A 6,891-nucleotide genomic window follows, 5' to 3' on the forward strand; every position below is an offset into this window, starting at 1 on the left:
ATTTTGCCCAAAACATAACAAAAAATTTAATTGACAAAGTCTTGGAAGACTGCGAGGGCATTGCAAAGGCCAAATGGAATTACTAAATATTCATAGTGGCCATGCCAAGTTAAAAGCTGTCTTCCACTCATCCCCCTCCCTTTTCCGAATTAAGTTATAAGCACCACGGAGATCTAGTTTAGTAAAGATTTTGGCACCTTTGACTTAATCAAATAATTCAGAAATTAAGGGAAGGGGGTAGCGGTTCTTAATCGTTATTTTATTTAGACCCGTGTAATCAATGCATGGACGAAGACCCCCATCCTTTTTACTAACAAAAAAGAACCCAGCTCCAGCCGAGGAGGTAGAAGGTCTAATAAAGCCCCTTTCTAGGTTTTCTTTTATAGATTCCTTGATTGCCTCAGTTTCAGGCAGAGAAAAGGGGGTAAGTTCTATTGGAAATCATAGGGTCTATGGGGTGGTAAGGTTTCAGCAGCTTTTTTTGAAAACACATCTGCAGAATATCTATACCATTATGGGAGACCCTCAAGCACTGCAGCCAAAAGTAAGGGGTATAGGGGTATTTAATGCAGGTAGACTTACAAGCAATATCCCATTCTAGAATATCCTCAGTACTCCAATCAATTCTTGGATTATGCAGTTTTAGACACGGAAAGCCTAAAATCACGGGAATTGACGCACGCTGGGTAAGAAATTTCTTCAGAATGTCTGCATCCAGTGGTTATATGTAATCTTAGGGTTGCAGAATGAACTAGTTTATTGCCAAGGGGTTTTCCATCAATGGACAGGAGTCTGAGAGGAGACAGTAACCACAGACATCTTAGCAGCAAAAGTGGTGTAAAGAAAATTCCCTGCTGCCCCCAAATCTATAAAAGCTTTAACTGCCCCAGGGCAATGTTACAGGCACAGAGAGCTTAGAACTCGCTAGCTCAGGGGCAGAATTAGTAAGGGAAGGATCAGCCACAAGTTTAGCAAACACTGTGTCTCAGTTTCTCTTGCTGTCTTTCAGTAAAATGGAAATCAATGTCTATACATAACTTAATAAAGTCATCCATCACTGGATTCAAGAAAATATAGGAGGGTTCTCCTGGTGCACTAATCCATGCATGTGTTGCAGGTTAGAATGTAAAGTAGTTATAACCTGAGCCATAGTACTCACTTGCTGACTCAAATTGGCAAGAGCTTGCTCAGTAGCAGCAGAAATTCTGTGACCAGATTAACAGCAGGTGAAAATAACCCTGCCGACATGTATATACAAGGGTTACCTTAGCAGGGAACCAGGATCTTAGCTGTCTACTCATATAGAGCAGTGGTAAAGCAGCCTTCAGGTCAGAGGTTCAATTCCAGGCAGGATGTTACAACACCAGAATAAATCTGATGATATTTTAGCAGCCGCAGGGAGATTATTAAAAAGGGTCAGACCCCAAACCAGACATTTTACAATATTTTTGCAGGAATAGCAACAGCATTGTAAGGAGCCATTTCCGACCCCAAATTAGAAGAAATAAGACAATGTTTTAGAAGGAGTAGCAACATTGTAAGGCTTGATAGGCCATAAATTAGAAGAAATTTGATGATACTGTTGAGCCAGCAGCAGCAGGTAGATTATTTGAAAAGCCAATACTGTGCATCATAACGTAACATTTTTTCATATCATCCTTTTCTATAATAAAAACACCTCCTGAATTTAACCCTAATTTAGATTTTGCCCCCCCACCTCTGCTTAACCAAAGCCATATCTACCGCATTCTGTAATCCCATATTAAATATGTCATAACCAATTTTTGACAAATGAACTTTGTCAACACTAAATAGGCCATCTCCACCCCCTTCTAAATCAGTGTGTCTGTAGGTCAGCATATTCAAAGATAAAATTAGAAACCGCAAGATTAACATTGTTTCCGCATCTTTCTAATGGCTCTTTCTCCTTTGTTAAGGTCCAAACTCTTTTCCTAAAAGAATGAGTGCCATAGTCACTGGGCTCAAAACCTTATGGCCAACTTTAATACTTGCACAAACTGAAATTTGGAGAGAAAATCCCCATTCTAAAAACCGTGAAATTCATAAAAGCAATCTAACTGGACTTAGGACCTCATCCTCCAATGGACCTAACCACATGATACATCCTTTACCAGTTGTGTCAGTTTGTGACCTTTCAAGAATAATTCTCAACTTATTGTGAAACACTGAAGTGTTGGCCGGCAATAGGCCACCTGTATTAGTTTTGCTTGGTGACACAATTTCACTTACCCAAAAAGCAGCAAAGAAAGACAATATAAAAAGTAACTTAAACATAACCAATTCATAGACCAAATTACAAATATTTTGCAACTCTAAAACCAACTTCACTAGAATTGGCATAGTAAATTGGCTTTCTTTTGTCATGGCTAGGTTTTATATTTTTAAAACCTTTCAACATTTGTTTAACAACCGCCATCTTTGTCATATCAACCTTATCAAATAGCCTAAGAAAAAAATGCAAGGCTGGATATGGTTTTTTTTTTTTTGTATTTCAACAAAATCTTTATTGTTGTGTACAGAACAAATATAACAGCATTGTTAAACCATATTATATAGCATTGTTAACAGTCTTGTAGCATAGATTGTTTCAACCAAAGGGGAGGGGGAAAGGATGGGAAGTGGGGAAGAGAAGAGGAGAGAGCCGGAGAAGAAAGTTTTCCCCGTAGGGAGGTCGGAGAAGAGGAGAGAAATGGGGAGGAGAGGAGGACAGAACCGGATATGTGTTTTTTGATTGCTGCCACCAAGTATCCCTCTCGGTGCAGCTTCATAAGAAAATGAATCAGAGGTAAACCACCTCTGAATTACCAATATAGCTCGCCTGCCATAAAGCCCAGCTAGCCATATACGCTTCCCGTGTCTTCTTAGCCATTGAATTTGCTAGGAACAATGTTAAATCTTTTATATCAAACCCCAAAGATATTCTGGACAGACATCCTGTGAACTGTTTGCCTCGGGTGCCAGCTGCCTGAAAAGTGGAAACTGAAAGCGTGAAAATGCGTCAGCAATAGTGTTATTGATACCCGCTATATGTCTTGATTTTAACCAGATATTATATTGAAGCGCTCGCAAAACTGTCTTAAAATTTTTAAAACTGATGGTGATTTAGATGACAATAGTCAATAGCAATATTATTACATCTTAATAATATGTGCGTATTGGCTAATTGAGGACCCCAATTTTCTAATGTTACTAATACAGGAAAAATCTATAACAATGTTATAATTTTTTTTTGTTAAACCCATTTTTGTTTAGTGTTGAGGCCAGGCATGAATACACCAATTGCCTGAAAAATATATACCAAAGTCAAGTGAAGTTGGTGCATCGGTATATAATTTAATTGCTTCACTATCTTTAAACTCTTCTTGCCAGCATGACCTACCACTGTATGTTCTCAGAAATTGTTCCCAAATATCTAAATCTTCTATAACTTGTAACCCTGACATGCCATTTTGGGTTATCCAAACCAGCAGTAAGGCTGATGCCACACGTGGCGAATACAATAGGACCTTACTAGAAACATTACACATTATATAATTTAAAAATTACACACAATTCTTACATCATACAAAGACCTATAGTTGTTTTGCCTGAGGAGGTGGAACAAATACATCCCTTAGTAAAATGATAAAATAATGGTAGGAAGAGAAAAGCAATAAATTGACAAACTTTGACAGAAAGTCAAAGGGGGGAAGGAACTGCTTATCCCTCTTGGGACCAGATTGGATTAATAAATACAGCCGCCAGGTATTTCTTAAGACATTAAGATTATGGTGCCCTACTGGTGAAAAAAGTGTAACTACAAAAACTATATCAATCGATGTGAAAGATGTTATAGGTGAGAAAGTGAGATTCCCCATACCTATACCCAGGAAATAGTCCCAAGTATCTACAATAAAATAAAAATAATAAGTGATATTCGCATACCACATGTGATGTGAAATATTACACATGTGATATTTATCCTGTCCATACACTGGGGATAATCCCATGTAATACAGCCCATGTGAAATTCCTCCTAACAATACTCTGGGGATAATCCCGTGTATATCAAATAAGAGTGTGAATGTAGTGAAATATGAAGAAAATATCATATGTGCCAATTTCATAAAGCAAAATGTGCATTTTTCTTTGACTTGATAGTGCTTACGATCGTGATTGGAATAGATGCTGTGCTATTCGTGAATCAAATTACTAATCATATAAATAATGTCTCAAATAAAACCTCTTATTGTCTTAAAAAAGTGGAAAAATCATTTTTTTTCATTTAAACCAGCTGGTGCTAAGGAGTGAAGCAAAAAAATCCACCTGCTTTCCCTTTTCAGAAGGTGTTCGGTCATATTGCCGCCTCTTATCCCTAGAGAAGCATGTTCTATTCCCCCAGAATCTCAACTTTTTCGGGTTGGCATTATGATAATTTAGAAAATGATTAGCTACTGTACTCAAAATTTTATTTTTCTTTAAATCCTCTTTGGCAGTGTTAATAGTGCTAACATGTTTTTGTATTCTCTTATTTAATAGCTATGTTGTCATGCCCACATATTGTTTGTTACAGGGGCATTCTATACAGTAAATTACATTTGAAGTTATACAATTGATATAATCATTGATGTAGTGCGAATGTCCAAAACGATCAGTAAAATTAGTTTGGCTTTTGACCATATCGCAAGAAACACAGTTCCCGCATCTGAAAGTCCCTTTTGCTGGGGGTTGGCGTCTTTTGTTTGCAAAGTGACTCCTAGTTAAGTGATCTTTTAAATTCTGGCATCTTTTATAACAAAAGGATACCTTCTCGGGTAGTAAGGATTGGAGATCAGGATCTTGGCGTACTATAGGCCAAAACTCATGTATTATTTGTTGAATTTTATGTATATGGGGACCATACGTAGTTACAAATCTTATTTGTTGATCTTCCTGAGCCTTAGTTGGTTTCATTTTCAAAAGTTGATCCCTATTTTTACTTAGTGCTCTGTGATAGGCTTGCTTTAAAATTTTGTTGGGATATCCTCTTTCCTTAAGTCTAATTTTGAGTTGTTTAGATCTCAGCCGAAAGGTTTTCAAGGATGAACAGTTTCGTCTGAGTCCAAGGAATTCTCCGATTGGTAATGATTTCTTCACAGTGTTTTTGTGATAACGACTGTAGTGCAGTACTGTGTTAGTTGCAGTTTCTTTTCTATACAAATCCGTTACTATATTCAGATTCTCATCAATAGATACCATCAGATCCAAAAAGGCAATGGCTTCCTGTGAAGCATTTTTGGTAAGTTTAATATTTAGATTATTTATGTTTAAGATAGTGCAGAAATCTTCCAATAGATTCAATGGCCCTTCCCATAAGAAGAGGATATCATCTATGTATCTAATCCATAAAGGAATAATGTTAGTGTAGAAGCTAAGATCGTCGCAAAACACATTATTCTGTTCCCACCTGCCTAAGAACAAATTGGCATATGTGGGAGCACAGGCAGTACCCATTGCCGTTCCCTGTATCTGAAGGTAAAATGTATTATTAAAGACAAAATAATTATGGTGTAAAATAAAACTCACTACCTTTGTTATAAAATGCCCAAAGTCTGGATTCATAGTATGGTCTCTTTCCAGAAAATATTTGACAGCTGCAATACCATCTTGATGTTTAATTGAAGTATATAAAGCTTCAACATCCAAGGTTACAAGCCAAGTATCTTTTAACACATGTATTCCATTCAATCTCGCCAGAACTTCCATAGTGTCTTTCACATAAGACGGCAGTGATGTCACGTATTTTCTTAGGTGGTTATCTACATACTTGCTGGCGTTTTCAGTCAAATTTCCATTACTCGACACTATTGGTCGCCCTGGTGCTTTTGAACTATTTTTGTGAATCTTGGGTAGTAGATAAAACGTGGCTATTCTAGGATTGTCCACTAATAAAAAAGTTTTCTCTTGTTCTGAGACCAAAAGGTCTTTAACCGCATCATTTATCAACTTAATATATTTAGTCATGTATGATCCTGTTGGATTTACATATCTTTTGTATTCAGTGTGAAGTTGTCGTTTCACTTCAGAAATATACATGTCATTGTCCCAGATTACAACATTGCCACCTTTATCCGATGGCTTTATTTGAACATCATCCCATGCTTTTAATTCTCTTAGGGCTCGCCTTTCAGATTTGGTGAGATTATCAGATCTACTATTCTGATTAACATTTAGAAAGGCATTCAAAACCATATCTTTAAATACTGATACGTGATGGCTGATACCATAACTCGGGGTAAAATCAGAGTTTTTCTTTAATTTTACCGTATTTTCATTGGGAATCTCATCATGCAATGCATTTTCCTGTAGTAAACTACTCAAAATTTCTATAGTTTCTACTTCTTGATCTGATTGTATTTGTATATCATGTTTTTGTTTTTTAAAATATTTTTTCAGAAGAATTTTCCTACAAAAGAGGTTCAGATCTTTCTCTAATTCAAAATAATCTCCCTGTGGTGTGGGGCAAAAGGAAAGGCCTTTCATTAACACATTAATATGATCCTCACTGAGAGTATGCTTAGAAAGATTGATGACTTGTAGGGCATTACCACTTACATCTTCCGTTGTCTCTCCCTGTGTTGGTAACTGTAGTTTTGCCTTATCTGAGGTCTTAGGAATTCCCTTTCCTCTCCTAATCTTGTGTTTCGAGTGGGTACGTTGGACTGTTCCACTCTGTTTCTTCTTATGTGAGATCTGTCCGGCTGTATGATATTCACTAAAAAATTAGAGTTATTCCTATGTCTACTATCTCTTGCTACTTGAGATTCCGTATCAGAGGTATCTAAGTCCCTGTCCTGTTTTCTAAATGAGTTTTTGCTTTTATGCGGCCATATATACACTGATCCTGCCTCA

Source organism: Xenopus tropicalis, chromosome 8 (assembly GCF_000004195.4).
Source record: "Xenopus tropicalis strain Nigerian chromosome 8, UCB_Xtro_10.0, whole genome shotgun sequence".
Taxonomy (NCBI): domain Eukaryota; kingdom Metazoa; phylum Chordata; class Amphibia; order Anura; family Pipidae; genus Xenopus; species Xenopus tropicalis.